Below are 26,073 nucleotides of genomic sequence, written 5' to 3'. Positions count from 1 at the left end.
GTCAGTCAGCAGTTTGAGCTTTCCTTGTGTGGAATTCCAAATAGCACCTGGGGGGTCTAAGTGGCTCAAATCGAGACTACATGATGGTTTTTTGTTTTTGTTTGTTCCTTTATTTGCAGGGACCTATCTATCTGTACCTTAATAATTGGAGGAGAGAAATGTAAGTTGATAGGATTTGATTTTTCTGTTTCATCTCTGGTGGTGACCTAAGTATTTGAAGTGATTGAATTCTCCAAGAAGGGTGCTTCCAGATGGGAGAAAAATTAGAAGATATTTTATTGTGTTTCTCCATTTTGGACAATATTTTAAATAGGAATCTCATTGAAATAAAGTTTTCTTAGGTTTAAAATGCTGCTAAAACTTCATTTCTTCAGGCACAACGGGAAAGCTAAAATGTTAGTTACACCCACCTGTCAGATCCTGTGTCTGTGCTGCTCATACATTGGGATTATTCAATGTCACTGGTTTGGTAACAACCTTAGAAAATGTCTTATCTCCTTTTAGTTAGTTTACAGTGAATAACTGAGAAGATCAATACTTTTAAGAAAGAAAACAGAGAAATTTACTTGCTGAAGAAATATCCATTTGGGAACAGAAGGTAGCATTGCCCTTCCAAATATTTTTTGTGATTTCATTTTGGTTACTTCCACTCTGGAAGATCATCCTACTGACCTATTTCATGTGTTTTGTAAACAGTACCAATTCAAGACAAGCTTCACAAATGTGAAGAGCTACCTCTTTATTTGTGAAAGGAGTCATACATTAGAAGACAGGTTTATCTAGCACTATGCTTTTTTTTTAAAAAATTCTGATTCCTTTTTCGTGTTTTATACAACAGTGAATTAAGGAAATGTCTTCAGGAAACTAAGAGAGAAAGTAAGTTTCTCTCTGATGAAGCTCTTAAATTGAAGGTAAGAATCCCTTCTTTGCCTGGATTGCATTCTAAAAACACAAGTAAAAGTAACAAATTATTATTACTCATTCAACATGTTTTGTTGAAGGAGAACATCAAAATAGTGGAACACTTTAATGAAATTAAAAAAAATAGTGTTTATTAATTTTTTGAGAGACAGGGAGAGACAGAGCACAAGAAGGAGCAGGGGGGGGGTAGAGAGAGAGGGAGACACAGAATCCAAAACAGGTTCCAGGCTCTGAACAGCACAGAGTCCGACACAGGGCTCAAACTCACAAACCGCGAGATAACGACCTGAGCTTAAGTCGGATGCTTAACTGACTGAGCCACCCAGGCACCCACTTTAATGAAATTTTAAATGACACCTTCAAAGTGCACTTGCTACCTTGCAAACTCAGAGAGAGAGAGAGAGAGAGAGAGAGAGAGAGAGAGAGGAATGTGAAGAATCAGGAAGTGGTAAGAGCTGGCTGCTGAGTTTTACTGTAATTTGGCTTTGGAGGCTTTTTGTTCATTGGGTGAAGTGAGCACAGCATATTTGCTTGCCATTTACCACAGTAGAGAGTGGGTCTCTGGGAGCCAAACCTCTTTCTGAACAACGAGCTAGAATTTCACTAGGACCACCAAGATGAGTTTTGCTATTTCAAGGACTAGGAGTTATCTTTTATTTTCACAACTAGGTAATTATCACATCATTCCACTCTGCCCTCCAAGATATGTAGAAAATACCCAAATATAGTTGAGACACAAAGGGTGATAGCCAAAGTGTATAATCCTTTCCTTTTAAAAAATATTTTAAAATTATTCTTTATGAATTTTTTAAATTTTAGTGAGAGACGGCATGTGAGTGGGGGAGAAGGGCAGAGGGAAAGAGAGAGAATCTTAAGCAGGATTCATGCTCAGTGTGGAGCCCAACACAGGTCTGGATCGCATGATCCTAGAATCATGACCTGACCCAAAATCAAGAGTCTGATGCTGAACTGACTGAGCAACCCAGGTGCTCCATAGTCTCTTTCTCTCTTAATGCTGAACAGTGAATTTTCAATGTAAATGGGGGAGGGGGGATACACACAAACACATACATACACACGTGTATATAAATATATATATAAACATGTATACCGCTAAGAAAGCCATTTATGAGTTGTTTAGACATGAACTATTTTCCACCATCTTTGTCTTCTAGTTATAGTCATGCCTCAAGGTCTTTGTTTATTGCAATGCATGATCCTGCTGTGTGAGGTACACTCAAATTGTTGTGCGATCAGTTTTCCGTGAAAGTCTTCTCATATGTGTCTTAACCACAAGGTGCAAATGTTGAATTCAAGGATGTAGAGCTAAGAGCCTTGAGGTCCAATAACTGCCAACTGGAAGGTATATTTTCTGTTGGGGAGAAATCCCCATGTGATGGCAATGACTTTGCATTGGTAAAGGAAAGAATACCTTCATGCCTTCATGGTTCTTGCCCTTTTTCTGTCTCACCAAAATCAAGACACAGGTCATGTGCACGTTTATCAAGAAAACACTTTTTTTTTTTTTTTACAGAAAATAAAAAGGCCCTGGAAGACAAGTGTAATGCATTGAGGTCTGTGAAAGCAACAAAGGAAGCAAAAGTCAAACAGCTGAAGGAGAAAGCACATAACCTGGAAGAATTCTATGAACAAAGAAAAGTGCCTACAGAAAAGTAAGATGTTCATGTGAGAACTGTCACAGGACTGCATTGTATGAAAGAATGTGGCGGCCAGTAGAGATAATTATATTTCTTTTGGAACGGGGTCCAGAGTATTTTTGCCAAATGCATTCAGTAGAATTGTGCCTGCCCTTCCTGCCTTGCTTTCTGTAACATAACCTGCATTTTCCTTTCTGTCCTAAGTGCTTGTCACACATTGTGTCATGTATTTGGGGTGGAAGAGGGAAGGTACAGCATAATAACATTGATACCTGGATCCACTCTGGATCCACCTATAGGTTTCAGTCCCATCACACTGTTTTGTCATCCAGAAATTAGGTCATTTTTGTTTAGGACCAGACAGGTCAAAAATGTGTGGGGAAAAATTGAATTATCTTGCAGCAGAAATAATAGAAAGTGGAAAGTTGGAAAGTGGGTAGGGGTGCCAGCAGTACTGGATCCCTGCATCCGTTCTGCCAGTGAGATTGTTCACTGCAGGCCCAATCCCTAAGAAAGTCGAGTTGTTTCCTGTCCCCTGATTTTTTAAGTGTAACTCCTCTGAGTCTTGACCAAAGCCTGCAGCTTCACTAGGGCTCATCTTTGCTGGCTGCCCCTGAACTACACTTGTTTACTTCTAAGTCTGTGCCCAAAAGTTGTTCAGCTTCTTTGCTGTTCAAATGAATGCCCCCCAAATCAATGATGAGTCCTAGGGAGACTGGATCCAACTGCCAGCCTGGCTTTGTCCTGGGCTTCCTTCTTCTCCATCTTGGTCTTGTGTGTCTTTGTGGGGTTGTTAGATATTTGGTGCGTTCAGTCACATGCTTCCTCCTTTGTACAGTATTTCCTTTTGTTCTCAGGAAGAGATTGGGGACTTTAGAGTCCCTCATTCATGTTGGAAAGGGAACTCCTCCTTCTCTTCCCTGGAGACTCAGCTTTGGGGTTAGGGCCTGCTCTGTCTCACTGGCATCTTGTTTTTTTAATTTGTAAGCTCTTTCTGTGAGTGGGTACAGCACCCTGAACCACCTCTCTGTCTTCAACCCCTTACAACAGAGCCACTACATTACAACCACTCCAGAAAGCATTTGTTGAAGGACTGCCTGAGAGGCCAGAAGGAAATGCATGTGCCTTTCTCTGTCTAGTGCTTTTGTGTCAGTTTCCAAGAGATACTCAATTTTGCATGTGATTCTTGAGTACATCAAGTGTCAAGTTGAAACCCTCTAAATCAACACCACAAACAAAATAGTCTGAGGGTAACACAGCAAACCAGCTTTGCCAAGCATTTCCTTTTGCTGCCTTCACTATCAATGGAATGAGTCTTGTTAAAGTAGATTTGGCTTCATGAAGTTGAGGGTTTTCCATCTGAAATCTGTTTCCTGGAAGTAAACCCAGACTGTGACAGTTCATATCAGGTTGTACGTCAGGAGATGATGTTGTTCAGGAGATGTTGCCGCTCTAAGATTGGCCTTTTCCTCCACCAGGGTAGGTGAAGGTGGAGGCAGGGGTTGCAGTCCTGAACTCTGGTGATATCTGGGAGTGAGCTGCAATGTTGGTGAAGCCATATCCTGGAAGGTCGTCTTTCAGGGTGATTGTCTGTGTCATGGTACAACTTTTGGACTGAGAATCAGGGCTCCCCATGGAGGTGTAAGACTAGTGATGATCCCCTGCTTCATCCTAATGGGAATAAGTTGGTCAGACATGGTTTTTCACTCACTGATGAAATGAGTCTTCACCATCTCAAACAAAAGACCAACTCTGGGAAGGCATAAAGTACAATGTTATTTGATGACTTTATGATAAAGGAGAGGAAACAGAGAACTAGAAAGTTCTGATAGCAGAGACGTGGCAGAAGACAGAAGTTGAATTTTCTTGAACTTAAATGGGGTGTTCATTTCTCTGATTGTGTTGTCAGTCTGTGCATTTATGGGAGAGGTGGGGGAAGGGATATTTGCATAGGCCTTCAAGAGTGCTGGGAGGTAAAAAGGGGGAACTCCTGGACCTTGGTCCTGACTGTGTATATATCTTTCCTATCTTAGGAAGCTGAAAATGACACTGTGAACTGGCGGCAAAGAAGAATCAGCTGGCAGCTGCAGGTAAAATTTGAAAATAGCTACAGAAGGGGCGCCCGGGTGGCTCAGTCGTTTATGCGTCCAACTTCAGCTCAGGTCATAATTTCACAGTCCGTGAGTTTGAGCTCCATGTGAGGCTCTGTGCTGACAGCTCAGAGCCTGGAGCCTGCTTTGGATTCTGTTACCTCTCTCTCTGTCCCTCCCCTGCTCATGCCCGCTGTCTCTCTCTCTTTCTCTGTCTCAAAAATAAATAAACATTAAAAAAAAGAAAATAGCTACAGAAGAAATAAACAAGTACGAGTTCAGCTACTAATTACCAGAAGCTCATGAGGCCTCTGTTCATTTTTTTGTTTTTAACCTTTTTACAGTGTGTAAACTCAACATAGTAATATAAACAAAACTTCAGAGGACATATGCATAGAGTATTAACAGATAAAGAAGGTAAGTTTTAGAAAGAACAAAACAAGTTTCTAAACATTTGCGGATCTCAAGCAATGGCCAGACTACATGGAAACTTCGTCCATGCCAACACTCCTCGGGGGTGGTGTCAATTGTCATAATCTATAGGAGAGCAGTGTGTCGTACTATGAATCATACCCATCAACATGGTAGTGCCATTTCATGGCCCTTGTCTTTGCAACCCTGGGAAACGTGGTGAGGATACAAGTTAAAGAAGAATAGAGTTTTATGATAAAAGACACTTGTCACATGATGAGTTAGGGAAAGATTGAAAATGGGAAGGAATTCTATGAACGCTGAACCCTATGAGCCTGGAATAATGAGTAAGGAAAGGACGTAACCATAGCTTTGATCCTACTGTACATGTATAATCATGTGAAATGTGTTTCATGTGTAAGAATAAATTGTATTGGGACAGATATGAGGTTGATGGGAACGTGGGCAGATTATTTAAAATCATACCCAATATTGGTTCTTATCTGACGAGAGCAATTGTAACTCACAGGCAACAAATGGAACAAACACGGGAACAGCTGCAGCAGGCAGAGCTCACCTTTAGACACTAGGTAACCTGAGTTCTGCCTGACATACTGAACCCTTAGCACCTCACGCGGGTGAGTGTAGTGGCCCGTGGGATCCCTAAACATGGGCTTTTCATTGTTGGCTTTTTCAGCTCGCAGTTCATGAGAAGAATGCTTAGGACAACTAGGTTCTTGTTTCCTCCTCTTTCTTTGGTGCGCACTCTGGCACGACTGAAGGTGGATGTGTTTTTTCTCCCCCAGATCAAGACTCAGATCTGGGACAGGGAGATGGCGGAGCAGGGCAGGGAGGTCGCTTACTTGAAATACAGGTGTGGTCATTTGACTTGCGTTTTTATGGGTGTTTCCAGGGATGACGCCTGCACTGTTAGTTGTCTAGTAGACGACATGGTGTTGCAACTCTTACAGAAGTCCATATTTTTCTGTATCCAAGACTGGACGGGATGGAAGCAAAGAGGCTGCCTGAGGGATACACAAGGCAGAAACCAATGGCTGCAAGACCAGAGATGCAGAACCCTCCAAAGAGAGGTAAGAAGCACGTTGTGATGTGCCCCAGTCTAATTTCTGCTGTGCAGCCTGTTCCTGTGGGTGATCATCGTGTGGTCTGGAAAGAATCACAAGCACTAAGGATGGCAGGTGGTCTGAAGGGGTGACAGAAGGGTGTTCTCCTCTGGTGCCGCAGACAGTGAGGCACTTGTCCCTGTGACTGGTGGAGCTCATGCCCCTTCTCTGACGGTGACCCTCCCACCTCCTCTAGCATCCCCCTGTCTGAAGAGCCTGGAAAGGATGACAGGACATGGGCCTCATCCTTCTTCCCACCCGGACTCAATGCGAAGACTTTAGTTTATTTGAGGAGAAGGTCATTTATTCACTATTTTTAACGGTCTTTATTTTTGTTTGTTTTTGGGAACTGTAGCCCTGCATCCCTCAATTCAAATTCCATAGAGCTTAGCTTAGCCCTCTGATGGTATCAGTGCAACCCTGAAGCTTCACTGCTAACTTCTCATAGTTCTCCTTTTCTCAATAGTGTAAAATTAGTCTTTTGTTATATAATAACTGCTCTCATGTGGAAGGCAGCTTGTAGATAAGCTGAGAGATTGAACAATTCGCCTGAAGTCTGAGGAAACGCACCCTTCTTGAGGATTCATTGAGGATATACACCAAACCAGTATTCTCAACTTTATTCTTTTTTTTTTAGGTTTATTTATTTTGATAGAGACATAGTATGTCTGGGAGGCATAGAGTGAGAGGCAGAGACAGAATCCCAAGCAGGATCCACACTGTCAGTGAGGAACCCAATGCTGGGCTCGAATTCACAAGCTGTGAGATCATGACCTGAGCCAAAATCAAGAGTCGTGTGCTTAACCCAAGCATTAGCATTGAGCCACCCAAACGTGCTCATATTTATTCTTAATCTGTAATGAAATGGTGATTCCCATGATGTATACTGAGAAACCTCTGTTTTACTGATGAATTCTAAATTGCTAGTTGAGCCTGACCTGTCCATAGTTATTTGATTAATTATGAAACAACATGGACCAGGACACCATGAGGTCTTTATCAAGGTGAGGGGATGGTTCTCCCCCTTATCCTTGGGGGTCACTCAAGGCATGTGGGATACCCTCTGCCTCTGGTCAGGGACCTGAGTGTAAGGAAAAGATTAAGATATTTGAGGAAGGAGATGAGGGATTGTTTTCATTCTGCAAATTCCTCTAAAAGCAGAATAAACCTCTGTCCCTTCTAGGGTCTTTGGTAGATCCAGAAACTGCTGAAACCTCTGTGAGTTAGAGCAGCTCTGACTGTACCAAGAATGCAGACAAGGACAAGGTAAATGCCGGGGCCATTCTCAGTTGTAACTCTTTTGGGAAACTCTCATCTTCATGTACAGCACGCTCTCCCGGCCTTGTCTCGTTTTGCGTGTTGTGTGATATGTCTGTTTTCCAAACGCACACTCATAACCCAGAAGCCCACAGGCTTCTCAATTTTTAGTCTGTCAGCTTTCTGCGGTAAGTTTAGAAGCCAAAAGTGCTCAGAGACGGAGTACCTTAAGGTTTTTCCGTGAGTTTCAGGAAATAATGAGAGGAGGATGACTCCACACTCCAAACAGAGGTCTCCTGGCCTGGGTGACCCCTTCCAGACCTCACCTCTGTGGGAACAGTGTGGCTGCTGTGAATCTCCTTTCTTGATTCTGGGTAGGAGATGAACCTGTTAGAAACAACATCGTGACTCCAACTTTATATTTTGTGCCCTGTGCCATTTAGAGTGGTCCTAGATAAAGTCAGTGTCATCACTCATCACCTTCCCGTCTTTGTTGGTAAATGAGTTGTCTGGAATCCTTCCAGCTATACCTTAGGTAAAACTAGTTTGAACACTGTGTCCTTCAGTTGTGTTTCTATGAGCAGTTTCTGGTTGTGTCCCCAGTCACTGTTAGAGCTGATACAGTCTCATGACACATACAGGAGTTTTATACCAAAACACTTGCATGAAATCTGTTATGTGAATTTCTCCCTCTTTTTTTCTGTTGCACATAATTACTGTGTCCTGTAGTATGCTTAAAGTCAGAATTCCCTATGAATTAAGATGAACACATCTGAGCTTTGTAGACCTTCACCACAAGTAACTTGTTCCTCACAGAAGACTCTCATTCCTCTGCAAGATTCCAGGCATCCTCCACCCCCCAGAGGTCTCAGAGGCCTTTGACAACACTTCAAGAGGGAAGACTCCTTTCTCAGGGAGAGGAGCAGAGGAGGCACAGCGAGGGTCCGGCTGCAGAGCGTTTTGCCAGGAGTGGCTGTGAGTCCATGAGCAGAATATGAGCCATGTATTCCCACTCATTTTTTTGTGTTCTTAATATACCAAAAGCAGAGCATCTGGAGTCGCTGTAGAGGAGGGATGCAGGGTGAACCTGGACATCGATGGCTGCATGTCGGGAGAATCCAACTTCATTAGTCTGTAATTATTTCTGTTAACCCTCTAGGACAGGACCCTTGCCAGTTTACTTCCGCAGACATGGGCAGTGATGTGTGGTGGCATCCAGTGGCAGGGACAGAGTTTTCAGGTACTGATGCTACACTCTTGGATCCTGGTGGCAGAGAAGGTGGCAGGTGCTGACACATTCTTCTCTGGGTTACAGCTGCTTTGGGTATTGGTTCTCTTGTCTGGCATATGGATGTAGCTGTGACTTCTGTTCTGCAGGGCAGTCTGGATCCTGGGGACCTCCTCCTTTAACTGGACGATTCTGCATGCCCTACCCTGGAGACGCCCCGCCCCCATGGACTATTAGGCACGTCCACCTCCTGAACCTTAGTGGCCCTGAAGCCACCCGGAACCCCTCCACCTGCAACACTTGGTAAGATGATCTGAGCACTAGGAGTTGACTTGTAAAACACACTCACCTTATTTTTGTTGCTGTTAGGTCTTGGGCCAAGGTGCAGAGGAGGTACCACAGACCATTGTGATGCAAGGGGAATGTCTGCTGCCATTACCACATTCCTCAAGTTTCTCAGGATCTCATCTTTGTCATTTCCCCCATCATGGGTGGGTACAGGCGTCTCTTGTGGAGAAGGAATGGGGCCGTATGCAGCAAATCAGACATAGCGCTTCAGCAGAAATGCCCTGTACACAGTCCACATGCTGGGATCTGTGAGGCATGAGGCACAACGTAACGTATGTCCATCTAGTTGTGCCCCCAGCCATCTGTAGTTGTTCGCTGAGTGATGAATACATCTGAATCAGGGCTTTTAGGAGTCTTCATCGAGTTATAAGGGATGGTTCTTCAAGTTCTTCTTGGGGATCACCGGAGGCATGTGGGACACCCTGTGCATGTAATTTGGGATCTGACTGGGGCAAAGAGTTTAAGTTGTCGGAAGTATGAGGGGAGGGTTTTTTGTTTTGTTTTTGGTCTCCAAACAGTCTACTCAAGTCAGAATAAACCTCCATCCATTCTAGGGCTTTTTGCAGGTCCAGGAGCAGGTGTCACACCCAAGAGTGACATCGACACTGGCTCTGCCAAAACTGCCGAGAAACACAAGGTAAACGCTGTGGCCATTTTCAGTTCTGTCTTTACGGACATCCACATCTTTCTGTACAAGACACTCTCCTGCCATTGTCTCTGGTTTGTGTGTCGTATGCTATGCCTGCTGTTTTTTTTTCCCAAATGCAAAACCTTTACCGCCGAGTCTACGGGCTTCCCAGCTGGCATCTGTTTGTGGTAAGTTGAGCAGCGAAGCGTGTCTAAGGGTGGGGACCATAGGGCTTTTCCAGTGTGTTCCTGGAATAAATCAAGGAGGATGACACCACCCTCCACTTGGAAGTCTCCTACTTTGGCTCATTCTCTGTGGATCTCCTCAATGTGGAACCATTGCTCTTGCTGTGTCTTCCTCTCCTGTTTCCTTCTATCGAGGGTTTTAACTTGGTCACGAAAATCTGTGGGTATCCTTACAACTTGAAAATGCGAACTGCCTTCACTCCAACTTATATTTTTGTATGTGTCATTTAGAATGGTCTTAGACAAAGTAAATCTCATACCCATTAGCATTTTGGTAAACATGCTGTCCAGAATCCCTTCAGGTGTGCCCTGGGTATAAATACTCTGAACTATAAGAGGTGGCATATTTGTCATAGAAAACGTGTACTGGAACTTAAGTTGTGAAGAGGAAAAAATACAAAATTACCCGTGTGGCAAGTCCCCACAGTGTCCTTCACTTGTGTTCACATGAGCACGTTCTCTCGTGTCCTGTGTCACAGGTATCACTAAAACATGGAAACTTACACCAGACATCAAAGTGCATTTGTGTTAATTTTGTCTTTTAGAATTTCACCTCATTTTTCCAGAGGACACAATTATCCTGCAAAATGTACTGTACTTAAGCTGAGAAGTACCTCTGAATTAAAAGAAATTAGATGAACCCAACTAACATGTATAGGTTACCTGTTTCTCTAAGAGCATGCTTTCCCAGGTCCTCTACAGGCCCTCAGGATCCCCATCTCCCCATGTGTCTCTGTGCCCATGGATAGCACTTCCAGAGAGGAGACCCCATTGTCAGGACAGTAGTTTGGGCATAGGCAGGGGCTTAGAGGCAGAGCTTTGAGCCACGAGGGCTGATTCCATGTGTGGGCACTGGCATTGTCATTCCTTCTTATTCTGTAGTTCTTCACATACACATAAGCAGCCTCTGTGGTGGAGGGTGATCCTGGACAGAGATGCCTTCCTATCTGGAATATGCTACTTTGCTAGTTTGGTATTCAATCTATAAATCTTGTATGAAAAGAGCCCTTGCTGTTTCAACATTTCCAGACACGTGGAGACACTAGTTTACCCCAATCACATCCTCTTCCCACCCCAAAGCTGTAAGTGGAACCCAAAGTATGGGTAGAGATTTTGGCGCCGATGCTGCCCTCTTGGAACCTGGTGGTGGGGAAGCTAGTAGGATATGAGCACTGCTGCTTTGGGTTTCTGCTTTTTTGCTGGTGTTGGTGCTCTGTTCTGTCCTATGAACATACCTTTCATTTCTCTCCCGCAGGCTATTATGTATTCAACAGGGCCTGGTCCTTTCCCAGGATTGCCTTGCAGGCTGTTCCCCATGGACCACCCTTCACCACCAGTCATGGGCTATAGGCCACGTCCCCCTCCACCACCAGCTCCTCCACCTCCTCTATTTGTTAAGATGACCTGAACTGGATGAGAGGCTGGTAAAGTATATTCATCTTCTTCACGATTGACTTTGTGGGAATGATGTAGAGATGGCTGTGAGTCTTGGCAATGCAACTACCAACTGCCTGAGGACACTGTAGCATATCTCAAGTTTCTCAGGACATGCATACAATGGGCAGTGTCATTTCCCTGTAATACGGTGAACTATACATTTCTCTTGTCAAATGAAAGAGGATTTTTTACACAAAAGCAGACGTATCAGCAGCACTGGTGCATATTTTGGAGACACAATGTTTTGGGTTCTGTAAAGAATGAGGTGCACTCCTAACTTTTAGAGCATCAGGTGTCCTGTGTGAAAGAGGGACATGCATTAAATGACACAGACCTTGTGATCACCATAATGGAAACACCAGTGAAGGATCCAGTGCAAAAATGGGGGAACCTTGAATCATACAGGAATAGAAGGGAAGTTGAGCACAGTAAGCAGAGTTTGAGGAGGTGCAGAGGGGAGGGTGTTGGGGTTAGTGAGATGCAGTTGGAGGTCATTCCTGGCCACAGCCTGAGCAGGGAGTGTGAAGTCCACACAGAGCTGCTATGTGGGGTCGCTCTCAGTGCACAATGCAGTGTTCATCTCCAAAAGGTCAGTGTGTTGCCAAAGTGCACGCAGGTAATCATCTAAAAAGATTGTCTCCCTGGATTTTCCTGAAGGGTCTGGGTATTTGTGGGGGAAAAAAAGCCCTGGAGATATGGGGAATTTAACTTGGTGTTATGAAAATGCTGTATGCCCAAGTTCCTATCCCTCAGTGAGACTAAAAGTGGAGACAGGATCTAGATCAGCTGAGTGCCTGCATTGGCCTTCAGCCTGAGTCAGACTCAGGCCCACTTAGTGGGTCAACCTACAATTCAGGGTTGGCCAGAAGCTGCCCCCGCTGGACCCCTGTCATCACCCTGACTACAGCTTTGCATCTCCTCAGACTTCTCTCACAATATCCTGAGGCTTTGCCTGTGTTCCTGCTGTCTCAGCCCTAATACCAGTTCTCAGTGGGACCTACACAGAGCCTCAGCTGTGTTTTCTGTGAAAACAGGGGTAATATTTGTTTCTAAGAACATTTTAAAAAGAAGACATTATATACATAAAGCATCTGCAAAATCTCTGGGAAGTGTCCACTCACCCTTCTCACAGTTTCAATTGAGATATCTCCACACAAAGGTCCTCCAAAAAAGATGGTCACTGGAGTTCATTAAACTAAGACTGTTAACAACTCAGCCCAGGGATTGGGAATCACAATTTTAAACAATAAGGTAAGGTCCCTTGTTTTTCTATTAAAATTCGGGCCCTGCCAGACAAAGAAAGAAAAGATAATTATGAGCCTGTGTACATTCAGAGATCCAGATCTGAAGACAATCATTTTCCATTACATATAATCTCACAGATGCAGCCACACACTAAAGTGTTCATCTGAGCTCACAGCCACAGATAAACTACAGAAGACAGAATGCATGTAGGAAGACATAAGATCAGAGGGAAATACCCAAAATCTCTTTGCCTTATAGGACAACTCTTTTGAAATTTGAAGAGGACTGTGCACGGTGACAGACTATGGTGTTGTGTTTGTATATACATTTTAAGAAGGTGTCAGATCTGCCTGAATGCTTTCCCTGCCCATCCTGTCCCCTCCACTTTGTCCTTCCTACTGTCCCCTAACCCACCTTTCATCGTTTTCTGTGTCGGCGTTTGCTTCTAGACCCATCTACTCTCACTCCCCATCGAGTGCACACAGTAGGGTTCCTGTACACACAGGTAACAAACTGGCAGAAATAGAGGATAGAAGATCACCTTTTGTGCAGGGGAGCCCGAGGGAGTTTTCTAGGGTGATGGGAACTTCCTATATCTAGACTGATGGGGTGCTTATGCTCATTTATTTTAGAAATATTCACTGACTCCCTGGTGCCTTGGGGTCAGATAGACAGGTATCTGTCCCTGGGAAATGGTGGAGTTCTAATGGTGGGGAAGGATGAGGGACCAGCAGTGACTGTGGGAGAGCAGTGAAGAGGCCACAATGGAGTCAGACCCTAACCCAGGATGCCAGGTCTCCACAGACAGCACCACGTGTAGGAGGGCTCTGAGGAGCAGAGATTTCTGGATCAGACCTGTGAACTACATAATCCTCCTGCAGTTTCCTCACTGAGGGATGGACAGGGTAGAGGCCAGCAGCTGGAGGACACCCTGATCATGGCTGGATTGGAGCAGGGGACCTGAGGGATTGAGTCAGAGAAAGGGACAGGCAGAAGGTAGCGACAGGGAGTTTGAGAGACAAAGGGAAGGGAAGAGAAGGGACCTTTCTCTGCCGACTTCACCTACATTTCTGTGTGACCAAAAGGAGACTCTTGTCTCCAAGGGTAGGGAAGAGGGCTGGCAAAAAGAGTGACATTCTCAGCTCAAGTGCTCAGGATATCTGCCTTGCTCTTGAGTACCTAACACAGGAAGCCCATGCTTTCTGTCATGGTTGGAACTGCAGCTCATACCATTTAGTGAAAATCAATCCAATTATGAATCCCTCAACATTAAAGTACTGAAAGAAAATTAAGTGAACAGACTGAAAGATACACACACCTTTGGATAAAGTCCAAAGGTACACTGACTGCAATACTTACAGGAATATAGTCTATCAGAAAAGAAGTTAGGTACCCCAGTGCAGTCATTCAGACACCTGGGCAATATCTGAAAACATAAAAAAAAAAAAATGTAGTCCTTACTTCAAAAGCAACATTAGCACTAGACACAAAGGGATCAGGATTTAAGGTTTAGAGAGAAACCATATGACTTCATGGTGCTGTACCCATGAGAGCAAGTCTCATCAAATTATACCCTTTAACTTGAAGGCTATTTGTTATATGTAAATTATACTTCATTAAAGAGAGTTTCAAAACATAAAATACAGAAGCAAATGTGGGAAAGTTCCTTTCTAATCCTGAAGTGCGTGCGTGATGGGAGTCTGACCATGTCTCAACAACCCGAAAGATGAAGACATTTAAAAAAATTAATAACATTAGAGTAAGAGGACCCTGAGCTCACCCTGTCCCATGTTTTCAACTACATAACATCCACATCCAAGTCCATAACCACAGAGCGATCCAAAGAGTGGCAGAACTCCACAACTAAATAGATAGAAGCTGTACCTGAAAGGTTAGAAAGGTCAGAAAGGTGGAGGGCGGCTGCCTGCAGAGAGGGCAGAGAAAGTGAGCCCTCACACCAGGGAGCTCACACAGGGAAGACTAATCCCCAGAACCTTTGGCTTTGAAACCCAGGGGGGCTGAATTCCCTTGGGTTTGGATCCTGGAGCTTTGGAGGTCAGCTGACCCAGCACTGGGTGATCCAGAAGGCTGAATGGTAACCTACAGGTCCCTGCCTGTGTAGAGAGGCAATGTAAACATGGCATTTTACACAGTGCCAAGGCAACAGGAGGCAGATCTGTTCATGCTGACTTCTGAGTGGTGGCGGTAATTTTCCAACAATGAGGGAGCTCACAGGGACCATTCCCTCCCCCCCCGCCCCACCCAGATTAAGCACAGAGGCACTTACCAGGGAGTGGACCTACAAAGACGCTTGCTACCCTACATGCTAGCTGTGTGCCAGTCCCAAGAGTTCTCTGGGGGACTCACCCACTCCAAGCCTGCTGGCCTCAGGGCAAACTGTTAAAACCGCATGGGCACCTTGTCTGGCCAGCTGCAGGCAAAGCTGCCACTGCACACTGTGCCCATCTGTACCGCACCCAGCTGTGCGCCCCCAGCTACCCTCATCTGTCCCCCCCACCCCCCAGCCACTGACGTACTCTGTGCACAGCCTTGAGCCCCTGGTTGCCCTGGTGCATAGCTCCCAGCCACCAAAGGACAGCTACGATTTGTCAACAGAATCTTGGCAAGTCAGAAGGAAGTGACATGACATGTTCAAAGTGCTGAATGGAAAAATCAGCAGCCAAGAATATTCTATCCAGCAAGGCTATCATTCAGAATAGAAGGAGACAGAGTTTCCCAAACAAAAACTAAAGGAGTTTGTATCACTAAACCAGTCCTGCAAGAAATATTAAGAGGGACTCTGAGTGGAAAGAAGAGACCGAAAGTGACAGTAGAGAGGAAACACAAATCCAGTAAAAATGAATATTTCTGTAAAACATCAGTTGAGGAACTCACAAAAATGGATATAAAATATAATTATATGTACCAAAACACAGGGAGGAGAAAATAATGAGTTCAGAGGTAAATGACCATCAATTTAATACAAACAGCTAAAAGCAAAGAAATTATGTAAAAACCTAATGGTCACCGTACATCAAAAACCACTCATAAATATGCAAAGAATAAGGAGAAAGAAATCAAATCACTAAAGTAAATCAACAAAACATGAAAGAGAAAGACAAGAAAGGGTTCAGAAAATCATTAGAAACCACAACAAAACAGGTAATAAAATGGCAATACATTCAATAATTAATTTGAATGTAAATGGAATGAATGCTCCAATAAAAAGACATAGAGTGTAAAAATGGATGAAAAAACAGATTTATATGCTGTCTGCAAGTGACCCATTTTAGACCTCAAGACACCTACAGATTGAAAATGAGAGGATGTCAAGAAACATCACACAAATGAAGGTCAAAAGAAAGCCGGGGTAGCAATACATGTATCAGAGGGGAAAAAAAGAGGACTCAAAGAAAATCACAAATGAGAGGGGCACCTGGGTGGCTCAGTCGGTTGAGCCTCCGACTTGGGCTCAGGTCATAATCTCACACCCTGTGAGTTCAAGCCCCGTGTTGGGCTCTGTGCTGACAGCTCAGAGCCTGGAGCCTGTTTCAGATTCTGTTTCTCCTTCTCTCTCTGACCCTCCCCCATTCATGCTCTGTCTCTCTCTGTCTCAAAAATAAATAAACGTTAAAAAAATTAAAAAAAAAGTAAAATCACAAATGAGAGAGGAGAAATCACAGCCAACACCTCAGAAATACAAAAAATCATAATATTATGAAAACTTGTAAGTCAAAAATTTGGACAATTTACAAGAAACAGATAAATTCCTAGAACATATAAGTTACATAAACTGAAACAGAAAGAAATAGAAAACATAAACAATAGCCAGCAAACAAATTGAGTCAGTAATCAAAAAAACTCTCAACAATCAAAAGTAGAGGAGCAGGTGACTTCACAGGTGAATTCCACCAAACAGTTAAAACATGGTTAAGACCTCATCTTAAGCTATTCCAAAATATAAAAAAGGATGGAAAACTTCCAAATTCATGCTATGAGGCCAGCATTACCCTGATACCAAAACCTGATAAAGAGTTCACTAGAAAAGAGAACTCCAGGCCAATACCCTTGATGAACATGGATGCAAAAATTCTCAAATACTACCAACCAAATTCAAAAATACCTTTAAAAAATCATTCACCACAATTAAGTGGCTTTGTTCCCAAGCTGCAAGGTGGTTCCATATTTGCAAATCAATCACTGTGATGCATTACATCACTGGGAGAAAGGATAAGAACCATATGATCAGGGCTCCTGGGTGGCTCATTCCTTGAAGCGTCCGACATTGGTTCAAGTCATGACCATATGGTTCATGATTCAAGCCCTGTGTTGGGCTCTCTGCTGACAGCTCAGAGCCTGGAGCCTGCTTCAAATTCTGTGTCTCCCTCTCTCTCTGCCTCTACCCCACTCACATTCTGTCTCTGTCTTTCAAAAATGAATAAATGTTTCAAAAAAAAATACGGTCATATCAATACATGCAGAAAAAAGCATTTGACAAAGTACAACATCCATTCATGATTATAACCCCCTAAAGTAGGTTTACAGGGAACATACAGCAATGTAATAAAAGTTATCTATGAAAACCCCACAGTTAACATCGTCCTTAGCAGGGAAAATCTGAGAGCTTTTCCTATAAGGTCAGGAAGAAGACAAGGATGTTTACTCTCACCACGTTTCATAAACATAGTACTGGAAGTCCAAGCCACAGCAATCACACAAAAAAAACATACAAATCTGGAAGAAGTGAAACTTTCACACTTTGCAGATTACATGACACTATATATAGAAAACCCTAAAGAGTCCACCGAATAACTGCTAGAACTGATAAATATATTCAGCAATATCACAGGATACACAATCATTGTACAGAAATCTGTTGCATTTCTAGACAACAATCATGAAGCAGTAGAAAGAGAAATTAAGAAAAGAGTTCCATTTACAGTTGCACACCAAATAATAAGATATCTATGAGTGAATGTAACCAAAGTGGTGAGTGACCTATACTCTGAAAACTGTAAAACAGTGATGAAAGAAATTCAAGATGACACAAAGAAATGGAAGGACATTCCATACTCATGGATCAGAAGTACAAATGTAGTGAAATTGTCTATACTTCCCAAAGCAATTGACACAATTAATGCAATCTGCATCAAAATACCAACAGCAGTTTTCACAGAACTAGAACAGTCCTAAAATTTGTATGGAACCACAAAAGACCCCAATCTTCAGAGTAAACATTCTTTATGTGAAGTGATAATTATGGATGGCATTATACCTCTGGATCTTCTGCTCCAAGACACATGAACTCTGGCCTAAGCATATGAACAAGTGTTAGACATATCCCAACCAAGGATCATTCTGCAAAATACATTCTACAAATGTACCCTCAAAACTTTGCAGATTATGAAAAGTATGGAAAATCTAAAATTGGTTGTGACCAGGTGGAGCCTAAGGAGACAGGATGACTAAATGTAATACGCCAGCTGGGATGAGTCTGGAACAGGAGAGGTTAAAACCAAAGAAATCTGAATAAACATATAAATTTTAGTTAATACTACCATATCTCTTTGGGATATTGATTGTGATAATGTACCAACTCATATGACATCAATAGAAAACAGTCTGATGTATGTGGAGACTCAGTACTATCTTCCCAATTTTTTATTGGTAACTAGAAGCCCATCATGAATGAAAACATTAGTAATCATGGTTTTATTTTTCAATACATAATATTATATAACTAGTTCTAGTATTAGTTACTAGTGATGGCCATGTACCTATTCTTGTTGTTCTTACTATTGTTTAATTTAAATAATAGCATTCATGGTACAGAAAACTGAATGCATGATAAACACTTCATAGAAACATCTACTTCACATATTTTAAGATAACGTATGTATATACCACTGTATTATGTGGTATGTAAATTAAGTGTTTTTCTGATCTTGAACGAACATGTCATTGAATGGCTTTCCATAAAGGTGGTTATCCTAGATAATGAATGATACTCAAATTTTACAGGATGTACTCACATCATGCCTGAACATTGTCAAAAATAAAAATATACACATGGCCAGATGAATCATTGTGACTGGCTCATTTATTGTAAAGAATCCTTGCTTTAATATTTTCACGCATATTTTTGGCAGGAATACAAGAAAATCATATATTTCCAAATCAAAGAGATATTCAAAGACTTGAATAATGATAGGGAGTTCAAGGGGTTTCTGAAGGAAGAGATGTGACCATGAGTGGGGAGTCACAGGCAAGCAGCTTTCTCTGCTCCATTATGACATGTTTGCATGAGGATATGTGACTGCCAAAGGGTAAGACCCAGAATTACAAGAGGGAAAGACAATGCTTTAGGAAGAAGTGACTTGGAAAGGGTGTTCCTGTGCCTAAGTGATGGCTCAGCAACCTGGCTGCGGGTCCCTGGGTCAAAGACTTCAAAAGACCAGCGGTAACCTAGACTAATGAAGATCTTAGTAACATAGATCAATGTATCTTAGAACCACAAAGACTTAGAGCCACAGAGTTGATCTTCACCTATGATTGGGACATGGCCACAGTTTCACAGGACCTGATCACTGGGCCGGCAGTAGATGGCTAAAATATTATTTAGGGCTATACATTTAATAAAAAAATGTATGTGTAAAAATTTGGGTTTGGAATGTTAAGAAAAATCACAGGCCCAACGTTACTTATGTTAAGACCCCATGTCACTAAACCTAATTTCATTCCTGCAGGAAAGTAACCTTTAACCAGTCAGCAAAGAATTTCGTAGTCAGTGCTGGAAATTTAACTGATAGATCCCTGCCATTCCCCTCAGAGGCAGTCTTGCCTAAATAAGGTATTCCATGCCACTAAGTTTTTTTAAAGTTTATTTATTTTTAGAGCGAGAGAAAAGAGAGTACATGCAAGGGAGGGGCAGGACGAGAGGGAAAGAGAGAATCCCACAACCATGAGGTCATAATCTGATCCAGGATCAAGAGTCAGACACTTAACCAAGCCATCTAGGCACCCCGAGATTGTGAGGTTTTAAAGGTTAGCAGGCTTGCTGGGATACAGCCCCGAGGGCACTGGCCTACTCCTGAAGAGAAGGCAGCAAACAACTTGCAGGCAGATGGCATGGAAACAGTGATCTGTACAACGCCTGTTGCACACAGTGGGGAGATTATGTACTCATCGTGGAGAGCATCCCTGAGAAGCAGTGTTCACAATGAGGGGACAAAGAGCTAGGACAGAGGAGCTGCGTGGTGCCATTTCCCTGCTCTGCCCCCGCTCCCCCTCCCCTCTGGCATAAACACAGAGCCATCTGCTGGAAACAAAGCAATTCCCACACTGGCTGCCCAAGGTGCTTACACCAACCCCACCTTCCTGTGCTCTGGAGAGACTGGCCTTCTAGGTCATTCAAGCTTGCCTCAGTCCCAATGGAGCTGGCCCATTCCCCAGAAGACCAGTGGAAGCCCATGACCACACCACCTCTCTTGACCAGACAGTTATGCAGGACTTCACTTCGAGTGGCAGTCGTTTCAAGTCTCATTAACAAGCAGATCAGAGCAGACCTAGACAAGTCTCACCACATTCTGGCAAAGGACCATACATTGCCCATACAACTGGCCTGAAGGATAGTGTGGCCAGAGCACAAAACAGTGCATGCAACACACACCAAAGACAATCCCTGATGTGCCAGGCCCTGGACACTAGATGATCTCCTCTTCATAAAGCAATTCATCTCACAGGCAGGTAACATAATGAGCTTTGGTAACACAGAGAAGACAAATACTCAGCTAAAATGCCAAGACAAGAGGAAGGCATCCCAAATGAAAGAACAAGATAAGATCATGGCCAGAGAAATGAAAGGAACACTTCCAAACTCATTCTATGAGGCCAGTATGGCCCTGAGTCCAAACTGGACAAAACCCCACTAAAAAGGAAAACTACAGATCAATTTCCCTGATGACCCTGGATGCAAAAATTCTCAACAAAGAGTAGCAAACCAGATCCAACAATACATAAAAAAGAATTATTCAGCACAATGAGGTGGAATTTATTCCTGGGATGCACAACCGATTCAATATCTGCAAATCAACTGATGTGATACATCACATTGATAAAAGAAAGGATAACAACCACAGGTTCCTCTCAATAGATACAGAAAAACGTTTGACAAAATGCAGCACCATCCTTTCTTGATGGAAAAAAAAAAAAAAAACCTCATGAAAGGAGGGATAGGAGTATCATGCCTCAACATGAGAATGTCCAGATATGAAACAGCTAATATCATCTTCCACAGCTAATATCTTCAATGGTGAAAAACTGAAAACTTTCCCCCTAAGGTCAGGAAAACGACAGGGATGTCCACTCTCAGCACTGTTATTCACCATTCTGTTGGAAGTCCTAGCCTCAGCAATCATACAAAAAAAAAAAAAAAAAAAAAAGAAATACAAGGTGTCCAAGTTGGCAAGGAGGAGTCAAACTTTCCCTGCTCACAGACATGATACTCTCCGTGGAAAATCCAAAAGACTCCACCAAAAAACTTCTAGGACTGATACAGCAATTCAGGAAAGTCTCAGAATGTAAAATCAATATACAGAAATTGATTGCATTTTTATACACCAATAATGAATCAGAAGAAAGAGAAATCAAGGAATTGATCTCATTTAAACTGCACTGAAAACCATAAAATACCCAGGGATAAATCTAACGATAGAGGTAAAAGATCAGTACACTTAAAACAATAGAGGGGTGCCTGGGTGGCTCTGTCGGTTAAGTGCTGACTTCGGTTCAGGAAATGATCCTGCATTTGTGGGATGGAGTCCCACGATGGGCTCTGTGCTGACAGCTTGGAGTCTGGAGCCTACCTTAGCGTCTGTGTCTCCCTCTCTCTCTCTGCCCCTCCCCTGCTCATGCACTCTTGCTTGCTCGCTCACTCTCTCTCTCAAAAATAAATCAACATTAAAAAAAATATTAAAAGAACAAACCATACAACGTCTATAAAAGAAGTTGAAGAAGACACAAAGAAATGAAAAAAAAACCCCATGCTCATGGATTAGAAGAACTAATATTGTTAAAATGTCAATACTACCCAAAGCAATGGTCACATTCAATGCAATTCCTATCAAAATAACACCAGCATTCTTCACGGAGCTAGAACCAACAATCCTAAAATTTGTATGGAACCAGAAAAGACCTCAAAGAGCCAAAGTAATGTTGAAAAAGAAAAACAATTCTGGACTTTATCCTGCATTAGAAAGCCTCAATCATCAAGGCAGTATGGTACGGCACAAAAACGGACACATAGATCAAAGGAACAGAATAGGGAAGGCAGAAATGGATCCTCAAATATATGGCTGAGTAATCTTTGACAAAGCAGGAAAGAATATCCAAAGGAAAAAAAGTGTCTCTTCAGCAAATGGTACTGGGAAAACTGGACAGTGAGAAGTATGAACCTGGACTATGTTCTTAAACCACACACACACGCACAGACACACACACACACCTCAAAATGGATGAAAGATCTAAATGTAAGACAGAAAACCATCTACATCCTAGAGGAGAAAAAAGGCAACCTACCTCTTTGAACCTGACTGCAGTTTCTTCTTGCTTGTTATGTTACAGAAGCAAGGACAATAAAAACCAAAATGAACTATTGGGACCTCAAGATAAAAAGCTTCTGCACAGCAGAGGACACAATCAGCAAAACTAAAAGGCAACTGAATGGAATGGGAGAAGATATTTGCAGGTGACATATCAGATAAAGGTTAGTATCCAAAATCTATAAAAAATTATCACACTCAACATCCAAAAACCAAATAATCCAGTGAAGAAATGGGCAAAAAACATGAAGAGACACTTTAAGAAAGATGACATCCAGATTGGTCACACATGAAAAGATGCTCAACCTCACTCATCGTAAGTGAAATACAAATCAAAACCATTATGACATATCCCCTCACACGTATCAGAATGGCTAAATTTAACATCTCAGGAAACGGCGGATGTTGGCAAGGATGCAGAGAAAGAGAACGCTTTTGCAATGCTGGTGGGAATGCAAAGTGGTGTAGCTACTCTGGAAAATAGTATGGAGATTCGTTACAAAAACCAAAAATAGAACTACACTAGGCCCCAGCAATTGCACAACTAGGTATTTATCCAAAGGATACACTAACTCTGACTCAAAATGACACATGCACTCCACTGTTTATAGTGGCATTATCAACAATAGCTAAATTATGCAAAGAGCCCAAATGACCATTGACAGTTGAATGGATAAAAAAGATGTGGTATATTCATGCAATGGAATATTACTTGGCGTGAAAAAGGAGTGAAATCTTGCTATTTGCAACAAAGTGTATGGAACCAGACTTTATTATGCTAAGCCAAATATGTCAGATAAAGACACACATCCTATGATTTCTCTCATCTGTGGAATTTAATAACACTGATGAACATAGTGAAATGAAAGCAAAAGTAAGATACAAACAGAGAGGGAGTCAAACAATAAGAGACTGTTAAGTAGAGGGAAGAAGCTCAGGGTCCTTGAGGATTACTGAATAGGGGTATGGGCTAAATGAGTGATGGGAATTGGGGAGGGCAATCGGGATGAGTATTGGATATATATTGTAATTGATGGATCACTAAACCCTAATCCTGAAACTGTATTCCACTATAAGGTAACTAACTTGGGCTTAAATTTTAAAAAAGAAGAAATATTTTTAAAAATTAAAGAATGTACTACCAGTCAAAAGAAAATAATATTTAAATCAGACTCTTGGAGTGGAAATGAAAGACCAAAAGGGTTACAGACAAGAAAGGATCAGAGAAAACATCAAGAAACAATGGCAAAAAACTAGTAGAATGGCACTAAATATATGCCTATCAATATTTACTCTGAATGTAAATCGACTAAATGCTCCAATCAAAAGACATTGGATAGGGTGTCAGAATGGACCAAAAAACAAACAAACAAACAAACAAACAAACAAGGCCTATCAAGATTCTACCTACAAAGCCTTGTTTGGACTTAAGTCACCCGCATATTTTAATTGAAGGAATGAAAAAACATTTTTCATGCCAGTAATGTCAAAAGAAAGCCAGTAGCAATACTTATATTAGGCAAAATAAACTTTAAAACCGAGAGTGTAGTTTGGTACCCTTTGGGTCAACACCTAGTAGTAAAATTGCCTGCACCAGATATTTATACCAGCATCGTCACCAGTAGCCAAATTATGGGTAAGTCCAAGTATCCATCAACTGATGAAGGTATAAAGAAGTTGTGGGGTGAGCATGTGTGTGAATGTAAATTACTCCTGACCAGCACCCTCACTTGTGTACTCCACTCAGCCCTTCGTGAAGACAAATGCTCTTCTGTGGGGTCAGTGCCTGGAGCCTCCTGGGACCTAACCCTAACGCTAACTGTAACCCTAACCATAACCCTCAACCTACATGTAACCCTATCTATCTCACTAAGTCACGCATGTGCCCTCACTTCAGCTCTTCATGGAATTCACAACACTGGTGTTGCTTCGACCCTGGCGACTTCTCTGGATTGATCCCTAACCTTAGCTAAGGGTCTCTCCGCATGGAGACCCAATTCAAAAGTGTGACAATAGCACGCACACGGGTTCAAGAATTGGTAAAGAAATACTTGGCAGGGGACCAGGAACATCACCATGTCATTGCAAAATGCGACTGCAGCTGCACTAGAGGATTCTGAGGCCTAAATGAAGGGTGGCCCATATATTTGTTGGGTATGGAACCCAAAGACTAATCCTGACCAGCACCCTACCATGTGTACTCCACTCAGCCCTTTGGGGAGACCACTGCTCAGAGGTGGAGTCAAGGCCTAGAATCTCCTTGGACCTAACCTTAACCCTAACCATAACCCTAACGTATAACCCTCAACCTACACCTAACCCTATCTATCTCATTAAGTCTACACCAGACCCACAGCCGCGCATGTGTCCTCACTTCAGCCCTCCATGGAATTCACAACACTGGTGTCGCTTCAGCCCTGGCACTTCCCTGGACCGAACCCTAACCCTAGATAAGGGTATCTGCCCACAGGGAACCAATTTCACAGTGTGACAACAAGAAGCACACGGGTTGGAGAATCGATACAGAAAATCTGGGCTTGGAACATGGAACATCACCATGTCATTTCCAAACGCGACTGCAGCTGCACAAGAGGATTCCTGAGGCCTACAAGAAGGCTTACCCATACATTTGTCTTGCTTTAGAACCCAAATACTAATCCTTACCAGCACCTTCACTTGTGTACTCCACTCAACCTTCGGGAGACAACTGCACTGTTGTGAGTCAGTGCCTGGAGCCTCTGGGACCTAACCCTAACCCTAACTGTAACCCTAACCCTAACCCGCAATGTACACATAACTGTATCTCTAAACCAAACCCTATATATGACCTGCATCCTCCCATGGGCCCTCAATTCAGACCTCGAGGGAGATCATGAAACCAGAGTAGCTGCGACCGTGGCAAGGTCCCTGGATGGAACCTTAACCCTAGTTAAGGCTCTGTCACCTTGGAGACCCATTCCAAAGTCTGACAACAGCATGCACACGGGTTGGAGAATAGGTGCAGAGATACTCGGCGTAGAACCTGGAACATCACCATGTCATTTCCAAACCGCGACTGCAGGTGCACGGTAGGATTCCTGAGGGCTACCTGAAGGGTGGCCCACACATTTGTCTGGGCTTGGAACCCAAACACTATTCCTGACCGACACCCTCCTTTTGTACTCCACTCAGCCCTTTTTGGAGACAACTGCTCGGCTGTGGGGTCAGTGTCTGGAGCCTCCTGGGACCTAACCCTAAACATAACCGTAACCCTAACCATAACCATAACCCTCAATGTACATGTAACCCTATCTATCTCACTAAGTCTACACAACACCCACAGCCCCACATGTGCCCTCACTTCAGGCCTCCGTGGAATTCACAACACTGGTGTCGCTTCGGCCCTGCTGACTTCCCTGGACTGAACCCTAACCCTAGATAAGGCTCTCTCCCAATCGGTATCCGATACAAAAGTCTGACAACAGCACACACACTCAGGTCCGAGAATCGGTGCAGATATACACGACATAGAATCTAGAACATCACCATGTCATTTCCAAAGCGCAACTGCAGCTGCAGGAGAGGATTCCTGAGGCCTAGCGGAAGAGTGGCCCATACATTTGTCTGGTCTTTGAACCCAAAGACTAATCCTGACCACCACCTTCAACCTACACGTAACCCTATCTATCTCACTAAGTCACGCATGTGCCCTCACTTCAGCCCTCTATGGAATTCACAACACTGTTGTCACTTTGGCCCAGGAGACATCCCTGACCGAATCCCAACCAGAGCTAAGGCTCTCTCCCCATGGGGACCCAAACCAAAGTGTGACAACAGCACGCACATAGGGTCGAGAATCGGTGCAGAAATACTCGGCATGGAAGCTGGAACATCACCATGTCA

At 43.0% G+C, this 26,073-nt stretch overlaps 1 long non-coding RNA gene across 2 annotated transcripts; it reads left to right on the top strand.

The window, feature by feature from the left end:
- Positions 1–4,910: 4,910 nt before the first annotated feature.
- On the top strand, positions 4,911–21,280 carry LOC128313369 (uncharacterized). 2 transcript variants are annotated; one of them, XR_008293970.1, is made up of 7 exons: positions 4,911–5,670; positions 5,778–5,813; positions 5,887–7,208; positions 7,388–8,701; positions 8,839–9,180; positions 9,604–9,674; positions 11,166–21,280. It is a non-coding gene; the product is annotated as an uncharacterized LOC128313369 (long non-coding RNA). The 2 variants fall into 2 exon arrangements; XR_008293969.1 differs by having other exon boundaries at positions 4,911–7,208.
- The last annotated feature ends 4,793 nt before the right edge of the window (positions 21,281–26,073 follow it).

Source organism: Acinonyx jubatus, chromosome E1, assembly GCF_027475565.1.
Source record: "Acinonyx jubatus isolate Ajub_Pintada_27869175 chromosome E1, VMU_Ajub_asm_v1.0, whole genome shotgun sequence".
Classification (NCBI taxonomy): domain Eukaryota; kingdom Metazoa; phylum Chordata; class Mammalia; order Carnivora; family Felidae; genus Acinonyx; species Acinonyx jubatus.
Note: the sequence above shows the minus strand (reverse complement) of the source record. Positions and strands in the feature narration are given on the sequence as shown.